General features: G+C 39.9%; 1 long non-coding RNA gene across 1 annotated transcript in view; it reads left to right on the top strand.

Moving 5' to 3' along the window:
- The first annotated feature begins 11,506 nt into the window (after positions 1-11,506).
- LOC122796362 overlaps positions 11,507-23,521 on the top strand; it is a 227,130-nt gene continuing 215,115 nt past the window's right edge. Inside the window, exon 1 of the long non-coding RNA XR_006363965.1 lies at positions 11,507-11,606. This is a non-coding gene — a long non-coding RNA (uncharacterized LOC122796362). The remainder of the gene's footprint in view (positions 11,607-23,521) is intronic.

Consider the following 23,521-nt stretch of genomic DNA (forward strand, 5'->3'; position numbering starts at 1 on the left):
ATTCTTCAGACAAAGGGTTGCTGGACTTCCAAACACCTCTTTGTTTTAAGATCTCAAAAATGCCTCCGAAGAAGACATCATCAGGAGGTGACTGAGGGGCCCTTCACCCTCATCAAAATCCATATCTTCTGTGACAGATTCTGGAGAATCTACTTACTTCCTCTTGCACTTCCTCTTCTTAGGGATCTCCTCAGTGGGATGCTCTGGAGAAGTATCAGAAGAGATGAGGATACCCTTTTAGGATCCCTGGGTTTCAGTACCAGCTGTCCCCATGGAGAAGATGGATGAGACTCTGAGCAGAGAGATGGTGAAGCTGAAAACTGAGGGTCCAAGTGGGAAGGAACTGTCTGTGTCACTGATACAGACAAGCCTCTCTCCATAACCTCGAAGGCAGACCTCTCCAAGACAAAAGTCAGATTCGAACTGACCCTTGCCCTAGGATCTGACATGGTATCCATGGCTCCAACAGCTCTCCAGATCCGATGTGATCAAAGCACTCAGAGCAAGTTTTGGATCTGAGGAAAAAAAATAACCTCAGGTCTGAGGCAGACGGACCCAGACAGTTTGGTTCTGAGGACTCCGAACCTGCAAAGGAAGTCAGAGGAGGAGCTGTCAAAGGAAGGGTAGTAGATGATCAGATTTCCTGACCCGAAGGGGTTGGAACAGATGGGTGACTTGATAAACTGTGCACCAAAAGAATTTTTCTGACCATCCTCTCCACGTCCTCTTCTGTAAGACTTCTCAAGGAGAGAGTGGCAATAACAGATGAGGATCTAGGTCTTTCCAAAAAAGGGGAAGGGATCCTGGAAGGGACCGGGTCTACTGAGGAAGAATACCTGGTTCTAGGTAGAAAAATTATACCACAACCTGAATCAGAAACTTTTTGTTTTGGATCTGAAGTATGAGTCGGCAAAAGCGCTAACCATTCCAGATTTGGGATCCAATGAAGAAGCTGGATCCAATAGTATTTTTAAAGTATGCTTAGGATCCAAGGTTGAAATTGGATCAAAGGAGGTATTCATACATTCTTTAGGATCTAAGATTGAAGTTGGATCTGATGGTATTTTCAAGATAAGTTTAGGATCCGAGGTTGAGGTTGGATCCAATAAGTAAGATTATCTACTTTTTTAGATCCAAGGAGGCTGTTGGATCTGAGAAGGTCATTTCTTAGACTTCTCTGAAGTACTTGGAGAGGAAGATTTACTCATGTGGGCAGAAGCTCCAGATAAGGCCTCACTAAAAGAAGAAGAAGCAGAAGAAGGGATTTAAAATAAGTTTATTCTTACGCTCCACCAAAGCCCAAGGATTAAGTAATGGCAAATAGAACAGTCCTCTTACAAGTGAAGTGGACCCAAGCAGTACACACATAAAGAGTGAGCTTCAGAAAAAGTTAATTTGTGCCCATATTCTGTGTGAAGACATGCGTGAATGGGCGTAACTTCGTTGAAGGTTGTGCATCAGGCCTGGCAAGCCGGTACGTAAAAATCAACTGCCAATCATTAGCGGACCGGTGTTCCGCTGTGGCGACCCCTAACCGGGAAAAGCCGAAAGACACAAACAAATTTTTAACTTTTTTAAACCCAGTCGGACCTTTTTCTTTTTCTGTCATAGTAGAAAAAACACACACAGTTTAACATACAATGCAAGAAAATAACAGATAACTAAATACATTCACACTATACACCCAGTGCAGTCATAAAATACAGAAATGTACAGAAGTATTTTTTTAAACAGCAAAAAAGAGAGCTCTATTAACAAAAGTGAAGAAATATAGCAAAAGTCCAATTAAAAATGGCCTACACACAGTAAAAATACCAGCGAAGGTAAGGGAGAGAAAAAAAACTAAGTATTATAAACAATTTTTCATGAAAAATTAGCAACATGAAAGAAAAAGTTCACTTATATAAACCGTAGTTCAAGAGCACAGGAACATCATGTCTTTCACTGGAAGCTGCAAATGACATTTGAGCTAATTGGAGGTGGTGTGTTACGGGTAAGAGAGAAACTCAAGAGATCTAGGTTGCCACAACCTTTTACAACAGCTGAGTTGGATTCAAGGGCCTGGATCTGAACCCACAGGTTGAGGATAGAATGAAAATTGACATTAGATTTACTAACTCTGTACACTTTTTCATTCTGAATGCCTTAATTTAGATGACACTTACTTCAAAGAAGGGTGCATCTGTCCTATACACTCAATTGGGTTTTAAAAGAAGGTGAAAAACAGAATTAACTATAAAATTATATTTATTTATTTAGATTTGATTACTGATTTAGAGCACTGATCCAGATGGACCAATTTCAGGCTCAGCCCAGCTGAAAAAACAACAGAATGAAAGAGGTGTTACAATGTAGTGTACAACAGCAATGATAATAATCATAATCACAACAAAAAGAGTACAATGCATTTGTGACAAACCAAAATGCTGCCAGCCCAGCTAGCTGGAATTTTGTAAATAATCACGTCATTTTATGAATATTAATATGATCCATAGGTTTGTCTTACAAATGTAAGAGAACTAAATGTTATGTGGATATTAGCCTACTGGTGCAGAAGTGTGTGTTGAACTGTATGTTATGTACTGAGCTTTACGAATGTAAGCACAGTGTTCCCTACTGGAAAAGAACAGAAATGTATTTAAGCTATATTAATGGTAGAAGTTGGAACATACAGAGTTAACTTGCAAAACTTCAAGAAAATAAGTTAAAAATGTTTTGTGATGTGCTACAAAAGTTAGTTAATGCAAAGAGACAAGATGTCTAGAGCGAGGAGGTTTTTCTGTTATCTTGAAACAAAAATAATTACTAGGTTTAAAATGCAGAAGTGTTTAACTGTTTTATGACTTCCAGTTTTAGGCAAACGTCTGAGAGACAAGTACCTCTGACACAGAGGTGCTAAATTCTAAGTTTCTGTTAGCCTGGGAACTTAAGGCAGGTGACAAAGAGTGATGTCATCCTGGGTAACCCAGCAGTAATGTGTATTATTAATTTAAGAACTATCTCAGAGAGCGAGTCTGTGCATTTTGTATTTGTCTTTGGATCTGACAACATCCTCCCATCAGCACTTGCCTTGCTAATAGTAAGTAACTAGATTAAAGTGATTCCTTTTAGATATAGATAGGAATATAGTGAATAATAGTTTAATGTTTTCTGTATTTATTTGAGACTGTCCTGCAATGTTGTTTTAAAATATTTCCTGTGATTCTGAACTCTGTAGTCACTGTGCTGAGTTATTGAGTATTGTCTTGTTCTTTTACTATTTATTATTAAATATATTTACACCGTTTAATTGTGGCTGGTTTGTTTAGAGATATTTAAGCTCTTAAGACTACCTGCGTATGTATTTGGTGACACTGTATAGGGCACTCCCAATAGCCTTAGTCTTGGTCACACTTACCATTTGGATAATAGTAATATTACACAGTAAGGCTGGTCACCCTTTGGGAAGGGCCTTAAAGTAGCTGATAAGGGGTTCTGGTGGCAGTGCTAACTACCTTATGGTCTGGGCAGAAGGGGGCATAGCTAGTAAAGCTGTGCCAGCCTTTCCCAGGAGTGTGCATGTATAAATCAAAATCTCAATGTGTGTGTGTGTGTGTGTGTGTGTGTGTGTGTGTGTGTGTGCCAGCTACTTGGGGAGGGACACAAAGCACTGGTTGGACAGAGAAAGTACTGGGAGGACTTGGCTTGGAACCCTGACTAAGGACTCAACTCTATAGCTGTGCCAATAGGGAATCTTATTGGCGATCTGGAGAAAGAGGGAAAAACCAGCCCCAGACTGGCTGCGATCTCTGTGTGCTCTTAAGGGAAATTGTACTTTACTGTTTGTGTACCTGTTATCGTCCCAATGTGGATGTCCCTCACTGGTTCTAGTGGTGAGGATTGAGGCACCTTAATTACTGGACCAGTGCAGGGGTGTCACAGCATTATACAAGAAAAACAATGAAAATACAAATACAATGAATTAAGAGAAACAGAATAGTTCACAGAAGAATGGAAGTAAATCTGTGGTGAAGGGTAACTGAAGACAGAGGTAACAATGAAGCTAGATTTAATTGCGTAGAACAGTATAGTAAGACAGAGGTATGAACAGTTGGGAAGAGGAATAATGGAAATAAAAGTATTTCTGGAATCAGTAAAATATATATTTGCCTTGGTCATATGAATAGTTGCTTTTGGTTAAGAATGTGTTTAGTGTTGAGTTTATTGTAGAAGTGCTGGTGGTTAAGCAGGACAATGACGGATTAAAGCAAGACTGATGAAAATGTTAGAGTCTATGTCTTGGTTAGTTTAATAGGTGGGATGTAAGTTAGAAGGATATATATATATATATATATATATAGAGAGAGAGAGAGAGATTTTGTTTGGGAAGCAGTTACATTCTGTTTTATAGAGGTGATGTCTAAGTGATTTTCTAAATTCTGGGAGTGAGGTAGAGTCTCTGATGTTTGGTAGAATGGATTCCCATACCTTAGGTCCATGGAGAAGCTGTGGTTTTGTAGAGAAGGTGGTCTGGCTGGGATTTAGAGTTATAAGATCTCTGCCTAAATGTAAGTTTCCCTTTTAGAAAGCTAAAGGTGTTCTGACTGAATTTGAACAGGAGTGTGCCCATTAGCAGCTCTGCTCTTTGGTGAAGTGGAAGCTATTTAGTTTTACCAATAAAAAAAGAAAAATACATTTATTTGAGATGCTATAACTGTACTATTTACAGCTAGATATCCAAGTCTTGACATCATGTTTATATTTACTAATTTATTAATTTAACTTGTTCATAGTCAGAAAGACTTACTATTTTAATTTAACTGCAGAAGATAAAATTATATATGTCTAACCTGAATCTTATATTTATTTGTTAATTGATAAACTTCTAAGATATAACTCCCTTTTTCGGGGTGATCAGGAAGCACTCTTTGGGTAAGTCACTTGATGGGAATCAGACAGCACACAAAATGAGAATGAGGGGTTCCAACCGAAGACTACAGGAAAAAGCTCATGAGCAGCAAACAGCCTTAATCTTCTCTAAGCCACCAGACGTATTCCACCACATCACCTTTTTCACTTATCTCATTTTTTTCTTGCATGCCAGCATATTACCTTTCTACTATCAGTTCAGAAAGAGCATTTATTTTATGTTTGTTAATTGGGTTTATAGTCTGATTCTTATTCCCCTTTCAGCCGTGACCCAAGCCATTAGGCAATCATGGTGTGATTGTCAGCTTACATAGTTAAGAACATTCAGAAAATTTACAAAATGGGAGGCAGAAGATTGTTAAACTGCACACAAAAATAATAAATTGTTTTTCTGTGCATAGACACGTGAGGGCATAAAAATGTGATGAATGCAACTCGGCAATAATAACAAATGTTATTTACAGCTAGATTTGCATTTATCTTTTAAATGTAACTTTGATTTCTTCTTAAATAAGGTAATAACCCTATTTAATGCTTCAGAAATCAAAAGAAAGTCAGAACCCATAGTTTACAATCTCTCCTCCGTTTTCTTTTCTTTTTTTTTGTGATTCCTTCACCCAAACCAGACATAACATTATCATTATGTGCAAATATAGTATCCCTTGGGTTGACCAAAACAATGAATATTCCTCCACAAATGCATTAAGTTCTGATCAAAACATTATAAATGAACACTGAATTAAAATTAGTGTTTTATGCCAAGAGCAAGCCCCCTTTACTCCCTATGTGGGAAAACTGTGACCTCAAGCTCCCATGGTTATAATTACTTGGATAAAAGACATTGTCTTCATATCCTTAAATTCTTTTCTATTGAGCCAAGAACCTCATCATTCTGTCTGCCATTCTGATTTCTTTCTAACTTTACACGTAATAATACATCTTAATTATAATGATAACGTCATTTTGTTTCCCCATTCATTCTCAGTTCCTTCCCTCTGTAGTGTACTGTACTCTGTCTCTCTATTCCGTTAGTCTCACTGCATTCTTACTCAGACTGCTGCCATTCTTTGTCAGTTGTCCCAGATTTGATATTATCCAGTAACGTATTGTTTTTTAACTTTTGTGTATGGCACAGAGAGGGGAAAGAAATACAATAGACGTGTTAGACAAATGTTTTCTTTGTAGCAGCTGCATTCCTTCCTTCTCGTCTCTGTATTTTCAGCATCTGCCAATGCATATAGGGATTGTGGTACTCATTGAAATACGTGTCAGTAGAATTAAGGTCCTTGGTATGACTGGAAACCACCATGTAGATCAGTTAACGATATCCTAGGTGAAATGGTAATTCTTTTATTTCAGGTATCACTGTTGTCTGGTTCTGTGGATTTACAGAACTTCTACATCCTTTCCCCTGTCTGTGAACTACAATACACAATTTAATCTATTTTGCAATTGATAGTGCAAGTACTACTTACTTACTACTGATGCATCCAGTGTGTTAATAAAGAAACAACAAACTAGGAGTCCATCTGGCTGACCAAGTTTGCAGACGACTGCAAGCTGGGAGCCATTATTAACTCCCCAAATGATGCAGACATCCTACAGAAAGGCCTCACTGAGACCAAAAACTGGTGTCGACACCATGGCCTTAACCTTAACGCCAAACAACGCGTCATCATCATCCCCTTTGGTAAAAACTCAGTTCCCACTAATTACCACATTGATGGGAGCCCACTGAAAACTGAAGGTGTTATAAGAGAGCTGGGACACAGGTTGCCAGTGACCTCTCCTTTGACCACCACATTGCCACGGTGGTCAGAAAGTCCTTCTTTGTGGCGCATCTCATTACCAAGGGTTTTGCATCCAGGAAGAAAGAGGTCATCGTCTCTCTCTACTCTTCCCTCATTAGACCAGTCATCGAGTACAATGCCCCATTTGGCATTTACCTCACTAGACATCTGCAACAGCTGGAGAGCCCACAGAAGTTCCTCACAAAGAGGATTCCAGGCATTAAACACATGTCCTACATGGACAGACTCAAAAGACTCCAGCTATTCTCTATCTATCACCTACTTACAGGCAATCTCTACTTGACTTACAAAGCCATGTCTGACCCAGCTCTGTTAGAAATGCTACATGTAAAGAAATCCCAATCCCTCCGCACCACACACACCTCATTACCACAATCAACAGAACATGCTGGAGGGACAGGCTCCTCACCCAGAGACTGCCCTTGCTCTGGAATTGACTTCCCATACATGTCAAACAGAGCACCTTGTTGTCCCTCTTCAAGAGAAATCTTGATGAGTGGATGGGTAATAAAAAGTTTACCCCAGAGATCACTCCAGTGGCTCTGCTTGATGGAGGCACTGGGAACTAATGTCGGACAGCACAATGCCAGGGCACTTCTATGGGCTAGGCTTGTAAAGGCTCCGGGGCCCTTAGGCTAGTACACACCTATGAACCTATTCCTTTCTACAGTTAATTAACGAAGCATGGAACCAGTGCCCTTCAACTGCATCAATATGCAAGAGGTACAACCAATGTATGCATGATGTCACATGGAAATCTGCATACCTGTCAGTCAGCAGCCGCTTCCACACCCCTTTTCCCATCAATCATTACAGACATGTCCACTTCTGCGCAGACCTGGGTACGAGGTACTTCACTAACACAAATCCATTCCAGCTATTAGAGTTTTACACTAATTAATGCCTGGAAATACAAGTTGATGATGCAAAACTTGTCTTCTATTAACTATTTTAAATGAATTAAGAGTGACATTTTAAAATGTATACTGATTTTGGGCCTCCTTTGTCCCCCATTATTTTGGTTCTGTCCAAAATTACTGAACAAAGAAGCCAAGCAGTATGGTGAACCTAGTACGGCATGCCCTGCCACTTTGAAAAATTACACTAGAAATTCAAAAAATAAATTCTGACCTAATGTATACATTTATATACATGTGCATTCATGTTGGAGTGTGTGTGTATGTATATATGTATATATATATATATATATATATATATATATATATATATATATATATATATATATTTATATATATATTATACACAGTGTGTATATATATATATATATATATTAGTGTATATATATATATATATATATATATTACAGTGTGTATATGTATACATATATATTACACACAGTGTGTGTGTGTGTATATATATATATATATATACACACACACACACACACACACACACACACACACACACACACACACAAAATATCCTAGACCTAGTCATTACCAACATAAGTAACCAGTGTTCCACACCTGAAATCAACTCCTTGTTGGTCAGATCTGACCATAAGCTAATCACCCTAGATATCCGCATCTCGCCTCCACCCACCATTAAGGACACCATGGTAAAAAATTTCTCCAAAGCCAACTTCAGACAGAAGTGGCAAACTTCATGACACCCATGCAGATGGACAATACAGTTACGACTGCTGAATCCTACACAAATGCCCTATATAAGCACTTACACGAGTGCATGGATCGTCGTGCTATCCCAAACAGAACCAAGATGCTATCCTCAAAAAAAAAAGGAAACCAATCTGGTGGTCCCCTGCCATAAACAAACTCTACGACAGAAGGAAGAAACTGTTGCAAAAAAAAGAGTAAAATCCCATGAGTGGAGGAGCTACCTGGTCAGCCTCAGTAAGAAGCCGAGATCTCTTATAAGATCCTCCAAAGCTAGCTACGAAAACAAAATCACCACTGATTCTATGGGCAACCACAAAGCATTCTATAGCTATGTCAAGAATCTCAATGGCAACACCCAGATCTGCTCTTAGTTACAGCACAATGGCACGAAAATTACAGAACCAACTGACATTGCCAACATCCCAGCAGATAGGTTCAGTGCTAACTTTACCCCCCTCTCACCCCCTAAAGGGCCCATATATATGCAGGAAGAACGCAGTGTCCCTGTAATCACATCTATGCAGGTAAAAGCTGCACTCTCTAAAACCAAAAACACACAGCATCCATGAGACTGGACAATATCCCAGGCTGCCTTTTACACGAACTTCAGAACAAACTGGCTCCCCTAAGCACCATGTCTCACGTCAGGTTTTGTGCCCACTGAATGGCACACAGCAACAGTTATTCCACTTCACAAAGGGGGAGCCACCACTGATCCTGGAAACTATTGCCCTATTAGCCTGACAAGCCTGGTCGGCAAGGCCATGGAACTCATAAACAAAGACATTGGGAACCTCCAAACTCTGGACCCTACCCAGTTCGGGTTTGTGAAAGGCAGATCATTGCCTTCTGAACCTGATCGACTTCTTTGAGGCAGTCACCAAAGCCGTAGACAAGGGTAAGGTGGTTCACACAACCTATCTTGACCTCACCAAGGCTTTCAACACCATCCCACATTCTAGAATTATAGCTAAACTCACTAAACTAGGTATAAATCCCTACGTCACAAGATGTGTTGCCAACTGGCTCACTGACAGAACCCACACTGTAAAAGTTGCAGACTCCAAATCTGACTTCAAACCAGTGACAAGTGGAGTACCACAGGGTTCAGTCCTGGGACCTCTCCTGTTTGCTATCTACTTCTCGGAAATACAGTTGAACACAGAAGGCCTCTGGCTAACGAAGTTCGCAGATGACTGCAAACTAGGAGCCATAGTCAAGTCCCCAAATGATGTGGACATTCTACAGAAGGGCCTCAGTGAGACAAATGCCTGGTGTCAGGGGCATGGCCTGAAGCTCAGTGCCAAAAAGTGCATTGTCATCCCCTTTGGTAAAAATTCTGTACCCATGAACTACCACATAAATGGCAGTCTACTTAATGCCGAATGTGTGATAACAGAACTTGGGACCCAGGTGGACAGTAGTCTCTCCTTTGATAATCACATCGCCACAGTAGTCAGGAAATTCTTCTCTATGGCACACCTCATCACAAAAGGGTTCTCATCCAAGAAAAAAAAAAAGAGACCCATTGTTCCCCTCTACTCAGCACTCATTAGACCCATTATAGAGTACAATGCCCCTTTTGGAATGCACCTCACAAGACATATGCAGCAGCTGGAAAGGCCACAGCAGTACCTCACAAACAGGATTACTGGCCTCAAACTGATGCCCTATACTGACCGTCTGAAAAAACTCCAGCTTTACTCTGTAGCATATCACCTACTCCGAAGAGATCTCTGCCTAACATATAAAGCTATGTTAAACCCAGAGCTGTTGGACATGCTCCACATTAAGAAATCCCAGTCCCTCCAAGCTACACGCTCCAGGAACCTAAACCTTGTCACCTCAATAAACAGAACATGCTGGAGGGATAGCGTCCTGTCCCAGAGACTTCCTACACTCTGGAACAAGCTACCCATCTATGTCAAGCAAAGTTCCTCATTAGCACTCTTCAAGAAAAATCTTGATGAGTGGATGGGAAATAGGAAATACACCCCGGGTGATGACTTTTGTGGCTCTGCTTGACAGGGGAACAGGAAATTAACTTTCTTGGATGACGTAAGCCAGGGAAGCTTGTTGACTAGGCTTACTTAGGCCCGTGGGCCGACAGCCTAGTACCTGCCTATGAACCTATACACACACACAAAAACGTGTGCGCGTTTCTGTTTGTAATACACATAAACGCAGTACACACATAGGCCTGTCATACATTTCAGCTCCAGGCTTCAAGCCCTTATTCCACCCATGGAGGATTTCACATTTGTTTTATTAAGATGTGATGTCGTATTCCAATCATATGAGGAAATGTGTTAGCAGTCCTGCGCAATATTTAATCCAAAGGATACAGCACCGACAAAAGTAAATGTACATTTGCACCCCTAAGAAAAATAAAATAAACCACTTTCAGTAGACTGTCCAGCACAAGAAGTGCGATGTTCGACTCTTTATTGGCTCACCATAAGTTTTCATATCAGGTACTTCAGTTTGGGAAAAACAGAAGCGCCTCGTAAAAGGTAGACGATTCTGTAATTTAGAGTATGAAAGTACTAGCCACATCTCTGGTTACATCCCGTCCATGTTTCTGCAGCATATAGTGCAAATTATTTGTAATTTTAAGTAAAACCCGTTTCTTGTTTATATCTTTTTCTACGTTTGTATGCATTTTACTTATCGCAGAAAACCAACCCCCTTCAATTTATTATTTATTTTACATTTGTTGACCGGGCTAGTCTAACTGGATATATGTCCATTTTCAGAGGAGGCCCGGGGAGAAAATCTCCAACACACAAAAAAAAACCACAATATAATTCATAATAATAAATCATATACGTGCCAACTTCATTTATTGAATGTTGCACTAACACCAAATACCTCACACTACGACTCGTGTTTCGAAACAAGCGTCGGTTTATCTGGGAACACGCCAACAAATACATATTCGAAAGCTTATCAGACATTATAATAATTACAACAATCCAATTAAAAATACGTGCATATTTTAGTCACCGACCTCTACAATAAAATTTATGGAAAAACACTACAAAAAAAAAAGAGAGAGAGACAGAAAAAAGAAGAAATACTTTTCGGGAAATTTCCTAAAAACTGTAGAACAGAATCCAATGAAATGGTATACGAAATCGAAATGTCACCGGAAGTGAACGGTTTGTGTTGAACAACAAGGTTAAGTTTAGTTTCCTGTTTGGTGCAAATAGAAAAGCAATACGATAGAAGGCCGTTGGTGTGAAAGGTAATAAAATAAGGTTTAGAGATGAGATGTTGTATTTGTTTGTGACGTGTATACTTGTAAGTTTAACCTGTAGTTCACTAGATGTGTACTTAAATATGTAGTGGACTTTGGCGTGTAGGTATTGTTTAACGTAGTGAAATGTTTGGGAGGTAAATCACATCGGAGGCTTAGGCTGTGTTGTATTGTGTTATTGTTGGAATGTACTGCATAATTGGTAATAACCGGCAAGTAACATTTAGGGATCTACTTTTGTTGTGGCAGGTGTACCTTTTGTATTGCAATAATACGTGAGCATGACTAAGAAATTGTAGTTTATCAGTATTTTTATTTGTTGATGGTGCAGCCGTACGTTTACTCTTGTAAATAGTTTATCTTTTTTGATTAAATGAGTTGTGCAGCATATGGTAAGTAGATTGCGTATATACAGTTCAAAGGCCCTTAACATAGGGGATTTCCGACGTGTTATTTTTCCAAAATCCAAGTTTTCCACCCTTGAGAATTGTAGGTGTTTTGGACATATTAAGCATATTTAGTGCATTGGACATATTAAGCATATTTATTTAGTGCATTGGACATTCAGGTGTGTACATGTTTTGCATTTTATTGAAATGCATTTGATTCTAGTTTCTGTAAATTTAGCCCCTAATGCGTAAGCATGAGCTGTAATCATGTTTTTTTTTTTTTGGAAAATATAGAAATTATTTAGCTTGTGAGTCTTTGTAATGACAATGCAAACTGACTAGTCATAGTTTGACTGTGGTATATGTGGGTGACAAACGATCTGGTGACATTTTCCAAGTTGTGGTTTATTCGGGTAACAAGATGGATTGGTGTTTTATTTCATAAGTGGGCTAATTGTAGGTCTTCTGTCTTCAAAATTTGCAACGTTACTTCGGTATGTGCAGCAGACTGTGGTAACGTCAGATAAGGCATTTACTGCATACTTTTAAAGGAGTCCCTTCATAGAGATATTTTAATGAATTGCTATTATTTAGTATTATTCATCGCGAATGTTTGTTAAAAATGATAGCAGTAAGTGCGTTATACTATTTTAATGTGGACCATGGACTTTTTTTTAAGGTTACTCAGTTTGTTCTTGTCAAAGGGAGATCGTGCCTGTTAAACCTGGTGGACTTATTCCAGACAGTCATTAAGGCCCTTGAGGTGAAATCTGTGCATACAGCCTACTTATACTTAGCCAAGGCGTTTTACAATCTCCCACTCACGCATAATTGATCAACACGTATATTATTAGATGGGTCGCTAACTGGTTCACTGATAGAACTCATATAGTCAGAATAGGGCACTCCACCTCAAACAGCAGACCTGTAACTAGTGGTGCTCACAGGAATCAGTCCTGGGACCTCTACTGTGTGGAATTTATTTCTCAGAAGGTCTGTGGCTGACAAAGTTAGTTGATGACTGCAAACTGGGAGTGGTTGTAGAGTCTCTAAATAATGTCATTCTTGTACAAGAGTCTTTATTTTATATTATTTACATTAGTTTACTGGGAAATTCCGACTGGACGCCGGTCCTTTTTCAGTGGATGCCTGGGGAGAAAAGCTCCACATCATGTACATGATAGAGATGCAAAGTTGCAGCAATAGTAAATTACAGGTTGCTGGCTTTAATACAATAACAAGATATTGATCATCAACACTATATACAGAAAATGTTGCAAGTTAAGATGGTTTCTTGTCCTTTAACATCGTGTCTGCCAACTTTGTTACTAATATTAAAGTACGTAAAGAAAACTAGCTATTTCTGACTGTGGTTAGTAGTGGCGGTAGTATAGTTGGGTTGAGTCTAGGTGGTGGTGGGGTCTTACACAAACAAATGGTTGATGCCAAAGTTATGGCCTTAAACTCAATGCAAAAAATGTATTGTCATTCCTTTCTGTTAGCGTGATGCTCTTGCTAACTACCACATCAGTAGCACCCCAAGTATGTTCTTGGTGGTGAGAGACCTGGCCACAAAGGCCGATGGTAACCTTCTTTGATCACGTCTCTACAGTGGTAAAAAGGGCATTCTCTATTGCTCATCTCATAAGTAAGGGCATTGCCTCCAGAACAAAAAGTTATAACCTCTGTGTACTCTTCCCTCATCAGGTCAATAATTGAGTACAATGCCCCTTTTGCTATGTACTTTTCCAAGTACTTGCAGCAATTGGAGTCGCACTACAAAGGTTCCCCACAAGGAAATTCAAGGTCTTCAGCATCTGTCATATGGGGATTGTCTGAAATCACTGTCACTTTATACTGTTCCATACAGACTACGCAGAGGCAATCTCTTCCTTGCTTATGAAGCAATTTTTGAACCTGCTTTATTGGAAATGCTGCATATCCCTAGACAAATGGTACACTGGTTACTCACTGTAATGGCCTTAATCTGGTATGTGGCATTAATGGAACCTGCTGGAGGGACAGATTTGCCTCATAGAGGTTACCTCGCCTGTGGAACAGACTCTTGCTTCATGTCAAGCATAACACCTCATTGGCCCTCTTCAGACGCAGTCGGGATGATTGGATGAGTAACTGTCAGTTCGCCCCAGGAGGTCCACCTATGTCCCTCTTGGACAGGGGTGATGACCGCTGATCATGGAAATAAGGGTAAAACTTGGCTGGTCTTGTAAAGGACCTATGGTCATTAGCCTAGTAACCTCCTATGATCCTGTAAATTAATAATGTTCTTAACACCAGTTGAGAAGTATGGGGGATAAAATACTAATCCCTCAAGACCATCTCCCTACCTTGACAGAATAACACATGTAAGGAATGCATAATTATAGTAGAATACATTTGCATACATATGTGTAGTAATCTATATGCAGTTACATTTATAGTCTGGTGATATGTATATATGCATGTCAGTGAAAATTGCTGTAGAAAAATTAAAAGGTAAATACAAAATAATGGTTGGTCAGAACATGTCACTGTACCTAAAAGTGTTTATAAAACAGTTTCATATCATAATTTGTATGCCTTTTTTGTACATGTAGATATGTACAAAACTTGACATGGGAAATGCTCATTGTGGAAGTATTTTAATGTTTCCTGTGGTGAATTAATTATTAGTAAGAAAAGGAGTTCCAGTGATCTTTGTTCTTAAGGATAGTATTTAAAACACTAAGAAAAAATGAAAAAACATTATCAGGTTCACTAAAGGAGTCCTTGAACTTGCAGATCATGAAATCGAGAAAAGCATTGCTCCAATTTGGATCCAAAAAGTGATGCTTAGTTTTCAAAATTTCTCTCTTCCTTGGCATGTCTGCTTCCAAAAGTATATAAAATATGTTACAGTACTATATATGAAATGGTGGAGGTCAGTGCCCCATTTTTATGTAGGAGAAAATTGAGAATATTAAACTGTCACTCTGGGAGTGGCAAACAGTATGCCCTAAGGCTCAGAACACATTTCAAAACTAGTCTTATCGAAGGGGTCTTGTCCGAGTTTGGCAACTTGGAATCCTGTTCCATTCGAAACTAAAAGTGGATTTTAATAAAGCTGCCTTATTGCTCTTGCTATGAAGAAAAGGGCTATTCTCCACTTCTCCTGCTCTTGTCACAATGTCTGATTGATACTCTCTAACTAATATAGATAGTGTGGATGACAACTGTAAATTATAAAAATGTGTGAACCATTTATGTTGTACAGTAATTATCACCTGCTTAATACTGATTTTAATTTTATAAATGGTATTTCCAGATTGGTTTTGTTTCATTTATAATCTTTTTTCACACATATATATATATATATATATATATATATATATATATATATATATATATATATATATATATACACACATCATTTTCTGTCAGCAGGTGTTAGTTTGGATTCTCATGCTTGATATTTGTACCCACGGAGGCTGGATTGTAGCTGTAAATGGATTGTTGATTAGTTCCCTTAGCTAAATAAATTTAGGCTAGGATCTGAAGCCAAATATGACAAATTTTTCTTTAGCGATGTTGGAAACTGTAAAAACATACCCTACATTGCTCTGAAATTATTCATCATAATTCCTTTGAATAGTTAGTGACACTATACTTGCAAACAAATTCAGTGCCGTCTTCAACCTGACTACTTCTGTTCAGATTTCTGAAATATATGAATCCCTTACTCACCCAATTATTTTGAAGATCGTTCACTGAAAGTATTAACCAAGACCAAAAAAACACTTTCTCCATGTGACCTGATATCCCTGGTTGCTTGCTTAACAGTATCATGCCCTTGTAGATGTACTTCTTAAGCTGTTTTACCAGAGTTTAGCTACTGGTTTTGTTCTTACTGAATGGAACACTGCATTGCTGATGCCCTTCTATAAGGGTGGCCTTACAGCTAACCCAGGTAATTGCAGTCCTTTCAATAGCTTTGAAGGAGGCCTGTAAAACAAAGTTTTACAGCTGACCTCATAAACTGCAGTATCAAGAATTTATTAGACTTGACCCACGAGTTTCATTGTGAAGGGTATATCCTGTCTGTTTATCCAGGTAAACCTCAAAAAGGTTATTGAGGCTGACTATGATGGCTGTGTAGTGCACAAGGCGAGTTTTGATCTAGCCAAGGCCTTTGACACTGTGCTGCATGCTGGCATCATACAAAGGCCAAGTACTTTAAAGATCGACCCATATTTAGTAAGATGGATAGCAAACTGGTTGAAAGAGAACAGTCAGAGTGCAAGTTGCAGATGCCTCATCAAAAAGTAAGTCCTTTGAAAATATGAAGTATATTTAGTGCATTGAACATTCAGGTGTCTCTGTGCCGAGACCTTCGTTTTGTGTCTACTGAAATCTCAAAGCAAAGAACCAAGACCTCTGACTGACAGTATGTGATGACTACAAACTGGGGATTGTTGTAAGGTCATCCCATGACAAACATTTCAGCATGAGCTCTTCTTAGTAAATTTATTGTAAAAATTGGTTCAAACTAAATGCTAGAAAGTGTAGTGTCGTTACTTTAGGTAGACAACCCCTTCTGTCATCACGCTGTATAGACAGTACACCATTGCAAAACTTTTAATTTGGCACCTGGGTTGATGGCTCTCACTTTTGGTCATTATGTGACATCAGATTTTACTAGGGTAACGACCTGGGGCCTTTCTTAGCCTAGCTAAGCGTTCCTAAAAGAATAATGATATTCTTTATCCAGAGGATGTTTGAGGGGCAGGCATTTTATTAGCTTACCTATGTCTGTAAAGGACATGGATGCCAGGACCGGTGTAAATAATCCCCATCCACTTGTTTAGGTTGCAATTAAATGGGGCAATAGATGAACTCTGCTTCACGTGGATGAGAAGCCTTTTCCATACGAGGGACAAATCTGTCTCTCCAGCACGTTTTGTTTCAAGTTGCAGATAAAATTCAGGTCCCTAGTCCTAGGTTTAACAAAAGTTTATTTAGCCTGGTTAATTGTCAAAGTCTAAGATTGAAGGTTGTTTTGCTTTCTGTATGCTTTGAAAGTTAAGTTTAAGATCCAACCAGATTCCAACATATTTGAATGTTTGAGTGGTCTCTACAGGTATGGAGTTTATTTGGATTTCTCAGGTTTTAGGTGTTGGCATTGAATTTAGTGTGTGGTGGGTGATACTAATATGGCTTTAGTTTTGTTGAACGAACTTCATTTTGTGTATAAAGTATTGAAATGCTACCAATGTTAGTGAAGTCTGTTTTCAAATGTGAACAATTTTAAGAGTGGGAGAGAACTGAACTCTGTGGCCCACTTTTATCTAACTGGGCAGAGTTTATCTAACTGGGCAGAGCACGAGGTGGAGAAAGCGTTTGGTTTTAGATATTTGCCTTGATGCATCTGTGAAGAGAAGGGACTTTATATAATGGTTTGTGGTTTACAAACTCCAGTGCAGCGAGCATGGTTCTGTTAAGACAGGACCAGTTAAATTATTTGTATTGTAGTGATTTTATTTGCATGTTTCCATATTAAGATAATATTTAAGTTTGGGAATTGGTGTATATGTATTGGGGAATTGGAGGATAGTGCTGCTTTTACAAAAAGGTGATGAAGATAGTTTTCAGTAGGGAAGTTGGGACTTGTTTTCACCGTTTTCATTTTCTTGACAGATTGAATGAATTTCTGGTGAAGTCATAGTTGGTACGTTAAAGTTAGTAAGTTGGTTGGGGAGATGGCAGAATTATTTGAGGAACTTGTCAGGAGAAGGTGTCATTGAGTGTTTGGATGAAATTGTTGGGTATTCTTGGATTTGAGTTGACCTCTAGTAAGATCAACTGGTTTCCTGAACTGTTTTGATTTAGAACTCTGGGTGGTATTTCTTATTGGTTTTAGTCTTTTATGCCATCTAAATGATTCTTTCAGCATGAGGATTATCTACATCCAATTTAAGCCTGAGCATAAGCTGTAAGCTTAACAAACTTGATTGGTAAACAATGTGTCCTCTCATGATTTGGGTTGAAGTTCATCTAATGCTGGTAGCTGTTTTTTTCTAAGTGCTATGGCAGTACTGTTTTCTACATCCAGTTGTAGTTAAATGACTTTTTAAATCTGCTGTGGATGCCAAGATATGGAGCTGTTATAAAGGGACTGACACCACTTGTTAATGCCTTTTCTGCTGTAATTAACACATTCATCACTACTCAGTGTGGGCATTTTCTTTGAAGGCTGGTTAAGAATTTCACCTGTGCGGCATTTTCTATTTAACTGTTTGTACTAGTATAGGAGGATCTCGGTATATGCTTCAGTCTCAGTATGTTTAAGTTTGTTTATTTGTTGTGCAGTACATAGTGGAGCAGTTTGGCAGGCAATAGTGCCAGTACCAGTGGAGGTGGTTGCCTCCATGGGAATGTTAATAGATGGGGTTTAAGTAAATTCCAGTACATATAGTAAATAGAGCTAAATAATTCATTTATTTATAAAGTAACTAAACAATGAGTAAGGAGGTCACACAGGAAAACCAATTGGTTAAAAAAGCACAAAAAGAAAAATCTAGCAAAGCTAGGGTTTCCACTGTATGATACCTTAAACCTCTTGTATCGGAGGCAGCATGGGATATATGCAAATTACCCTTTAAGGATATCAGGTGTTTAAGCTAAATGGCAATTCTGAATGTTCAAGACTTTTTTTTCTTTTACTTTTAAGTCTGTTTGACCAATTATCTGAAACGCCTGATATCCTTAGAGTAATTTGCATATATCCCATGTTGCCTCTGATACGAGAGGTTTAAGGTGTCACACAGTGGAGAGCCTAGCTTTGCTAGATTTTTTTTTTTTTTAAACCAATTGGCTTTCCTGTGTGACCTTTTTACTCATTTGTTTTAGATATTTTATAGACGTCCTAATGTTTATGGATATCGGTTATGTTCAGCAACCCTGTGTTTCCAAATGTCAAACATTCCTCTTAATGCTGGGCTGATGATGCAGTAAAAAGGCAGAAACATTAGTGACAACAGCTAGAGGGGTTTGGCTTTATTGACCTGAAATTGTCTGTACGTAGACTTGAAATTAAAAGAAAAAGTCTTGGAGATTCAGAATTGCCATTTAGCTGAAACACCTGATATCCATAAAGGGTTGTTGTTGTGACTTTCGGCTTTTCCCGGTTAGGGGTCGCCACAGTGGAACTCCGGTCCGCTAATGATTGGCAGTTGATTTTTACGTACCGAGTTGCCAGCCCTGACGCACAACCTTCAACGAAGGTACGCCCATTCACACATGTCTCCATGCAGAAGACGCTCGGAGGGTAATTTGCATATATCCCATGTCGTCTCTGATACGAGAGGTTTATTTACAAAGTAAGATTTAACTATCTGGAATTTCAGTTTATTTTCTAGTTGAAGTGAAAAAAAAACATTTTGCAAAAAGAATGTACCCATTGAATGTATTCCACAGATGTGTATTACAAGAGTTTCTTCTATATGATACTTGTGGTTAGAGAAAAAATTGAATGTGGGAATGAAGTTCTGTCATTACCTGTAGGGCTAAGACTGGCAGACTTGAGCAGCCTGGCAGTGAGAATTTTCTTAGGTTACCTAGCCTTTACCCTTTTGCCCATAATGTTATGGTGCAGAGGATCCTTCTCTAGTTCTCTTCAGCTGTGGTTAAAATGTTCTTGTTTTAGACTAGAATGCACCAGGCTGACTATTTCTTTTTCTCCCTCTGTTTTTAGCAGTGATTATCTGCACTCTTCTCAAACGTGGGTGTCATTGTTGCTGTCCATTTATTAGACATTCTATAGCTTCAGGTTATTGCACTGTACAAAGTTTCTGCTACTGTGCTGTTCAGTAAATTTTCATTTCTGTTGTTGTAGTATTGTGTTTATGGGTAAATTTCAGTAATTGACTAATAAGTGTACTGCCTGGATGCCAGGAAAAAAAAAATTGGCTACAAAAAGTGAGGAAGACGCACAGACTGGGGAATGTTCTGCAGCTGTTCAGCAAAAAGCAGTGGAACTTCTAGACTTGAATTCAGTAAGCTACAGGAAGATAAGACAACTGCATACATACCTGGTTAAAATAAATGAAACACTGGAGTATATCAGCACAAACAACAAAAGGCTGGAAAAAATGGAAGGAGTTTTAAACAGATATTCAGGTGAGGTGCTAAAGCTGCAAAAATCAGAGGTCAAAATAAAGAAAAGGCTGGCTGAATGCGACTGCTCAGAGTTTCAAAAAATAATAGAATTAGAGGACAGAGCACGTGGGGAAAACCTGAGATTTTCAGCTGTATCAGAGAAGCTGGAAGGAATAGACTGCATTCATTTTATGAAGGCATAAATGAGCAACTGAACTGGTGCTCCACAGTAGGAGTTTAGTTGAAAGGGCACATAGTATGTATGCTCCAAACCTGGTTATGAGAAAGCAACCTAAACCTTCAATAGTAAAGATGTAATCCTAGCAGCAGAAGGAGTTGTTGTTTGACAAAACTGTGGCAGAAGCACAAAGTATTAAAAGTGGGAGACAGAGTGTTCGTGGAGAAAGATTATCACACAGAAGATGAGCAAATTTATTTCACTATTCAGAGAATGTTGAGAAGCAGGTGTAAGATTCCGACTACTGAACCCAGCTGTCTTCAATGTATTGAAGTTTGTCCAACAAAAAAGTAAGCTGTGCTCCTTGTTCTTCTGGTAATAAAGACCACTGTGAAACTGTACCTGTGAAACCTGTGGAAAATGGTGGAGAGAAGGAAAGGAGCACAAGAGTTGACTAGAAGAATCGAGAGCATGTTAAAAATGAAACGGAGGGAGGATTTGGAGATTAACAGTAATAAAACCAGTAACTTGATGTAGGATTACTGTGCAATAATTATAATTGTGAAATATGACAGAACAAGAAAATCTGTAAATGTTGAACATTTTCAGAATTTGTTGTACTTTAAGTAGGGCATATGCTTTACAGTCCCCCACATGTCAATGTTTGGGAAAAGTGCTTGGGGGAGAAGAGGAAAGAAAAGTTGAGTTGTTTTTTTTTTTTTCTTTTTCTTAACCACACACCACCACTAAAATAAAATACTTTCTTCTTTACATACTATATGTTTTCCGGTTGTTTTAAGTGTAATGGAGGTTGTAAACAAGTGCTGCTGCTGTTTTTCTTTTTTTCTTTTTCCCTTCTCTCTTGTTCAGTTTTAAGAAATGTGGGCAGTACGGTGTGTTTGCCTTGCTTTAGTAAATAACCAACAGTAATTCTTTAGTCAGAAAACTATAGCGAGTTAAGTTGTCTATCTCGCCTTCATTCTTGCTGGATGGGTTCGGAGCCGAACCTCTGCTCCGACTCGGCCTTTTACTAAAACTTGAGAGCTATTTACTGGCTCGAAGCCTCCCCTTATCCCACAATGCTTGGCGTCAGATACCCAGATCTCGTTTGCCGCTTCAGCTATGAGGTTGTGTTTTTTTACCGGCTCCAGGTCGTATAATTGTTTTATTACTTCTATAGTCAGGATTGTTAAAATTTTTAGATAGTTTGCTATTAGTTTAATCTAATCTTATATCCCCTTTAGATCCCACTTAAAAAACCCTTTTTTTCCTGTCATTATAGAGTCCCCCCCCCCTCCCTGTTTAGGGTAGTGTTAGGCCTTTCTATACTTTTTATATATATTGTATTATATATACATAGATAATTGTTAGTGTAACTGTTATAGTGTTTTTTTTTTTTTTTTTTTTTTTTTTGATATCCTTATTCTCATCTAGTGTGTGTGTGTTTACTGTTTTAGGGCACTAGTTAAATTTTTTCCTTGGTATTTCCTTGTAATGTCTAAAGATACCCAGGTTTCAAGAAGTGTGACTCGTGCTGTCAGAAGATGTGTCTGACAGACGGTCACAGTTCTTGTGTTTATTGTTTGGGCCCCCTACACCTGCAGGACTCTTGTTCGTTCTGTCATGCCTTCAGTCCGAGAGTCCTGCAGGAGCGTAGAAATAAGCTCATTTTGAGGGGCTTGTTGAAGCCAGAAGGATCCCCGGCCAAGCCTTCGTCGGGGAAATCCTTAAAGCCCGCCAAACAATCTGCTCCCTGTTCGGAGCAGACGCCGAGCGGAGCTTCTTCTTCCTCGTCTGTTCCGGCTGGAACTGACACTTCGAGGCCTCATTCTGCTCCGGCTCTACTACTGGAGCCTTCTCTGAGTCGAAAGCATTCGAGGTCTCCCTCCTTAGAGTCCGTTCGCTCTGCTCCCAGGTCCCCATTACTACAGTCGGAATGGAGCCATAGATCCTATTCCTCTCGGTCCTCCAGGTTATCGGATCATGACTTGGAGAGGGTGGTCAGTACGCTCCTAAAGTCGTGGGCACTGGCCAAAATGTTGACTAGCCCTCCTCAACAGGCTGTGGCTATCCCTGTTACTTCAACTATTCCCCCCTCCGACCCTACTAGCGTGTTCGGAGACGGAGCTCGAATCGTCGAAATGTCAGAGCTTATACCACACCTTTCGGCTCCCTTGTCAGCTCCGATCTCTTCATTGGTTCCATCCTTGGAGGGATCCGGGCGTAGACTCCCTCGTCGGCTCCGAGGGGGCGAGTGGCATCGGACCCTTGTCTGACCCCGTTCTCCCTCTTGGAGCCTCGGCGCAGGTGAGCTCAGCCCTGACATCTGCCTCGGAGCTGTCCCTCTCTATGCCGGAAGGGGTTCACGTCTCTTCGGAGCGGAGACCATCTTCTCTGCCTGATAGGGGTGCCTTTGAGGTCATGAGGGTGCCGACTCCAGTGTCGGCTCCACGATCGACCCCTTTCGGCTTCTCCCCCCATGGTGCTTGTGTCTGTCTCTGTCCACCCTCCTGACCCCAAGCGTGGAGAACAGGTGCTCCAGGTAGCCCCATTGGGGGTATCTTCCTCTTCCGAGGTCTCCCCTGATCATTCAGAGGAGCCCCCTCGGAAGAGAAAATGTAAGAGGAAACATGTTGACTCCCCCGATCAGTCACCTCGGACACAGACTTGGAGGATTCGGAAGGGTCCCCAAGGTCCCCCTCTGAGGATGTATCCTTTTCAGACATCCTTGAGATCCTAAGGCAGAGGGGGAACTGGACTGCCCTTAACCCTTCCGAGGATGAGTCGGTGTACCTGGACACGTTTGGTTCTCGCCCTTCCACCTCCTGGGTGTCACCGCCTTTCGACCCACTCATGGAAGTGGTGGCTTGGAAGGCGTGGACGGCCCCGGACACAGTGGAACCAACTTCCCGCAGGCCCACAAAATTCATCACAGCCCCGTCCGATAAACTGTTTCTTACGAAGGGTGTCCCTGTTGATGCCATTGTGGTTGCAGCAGCCACTAAGAAGGAGCTGGCTGACCCTTCTGTGCCTGTCCATCCACCTAATAAAGAATCTAGGACAATGGACAGGTACGGGAAGCAGATGTTTACTTCAGCGACCTTTTCCATGCGGTCGCTGAACTATCTGTGCCATTTCACTCGCCTTCAAAGGGATCTCCTTAAGGAACTGGGTGATACCCTTCAGGATCCATCTGCTGCGGG

This window comes from Protopterus annectens, chromosome 3.part0, assembly GCF_019279795.1.
Source record: "Protopterus annectens isolate FY-2018-M chromosome 3.part0, PAN1.0, whole genome shotgun sequence".
NCBI lineage: Eukaryota > Metazoa > Chordata > Ceratodontiformes > Protopteridae > Protopterus > Protopterus annectens.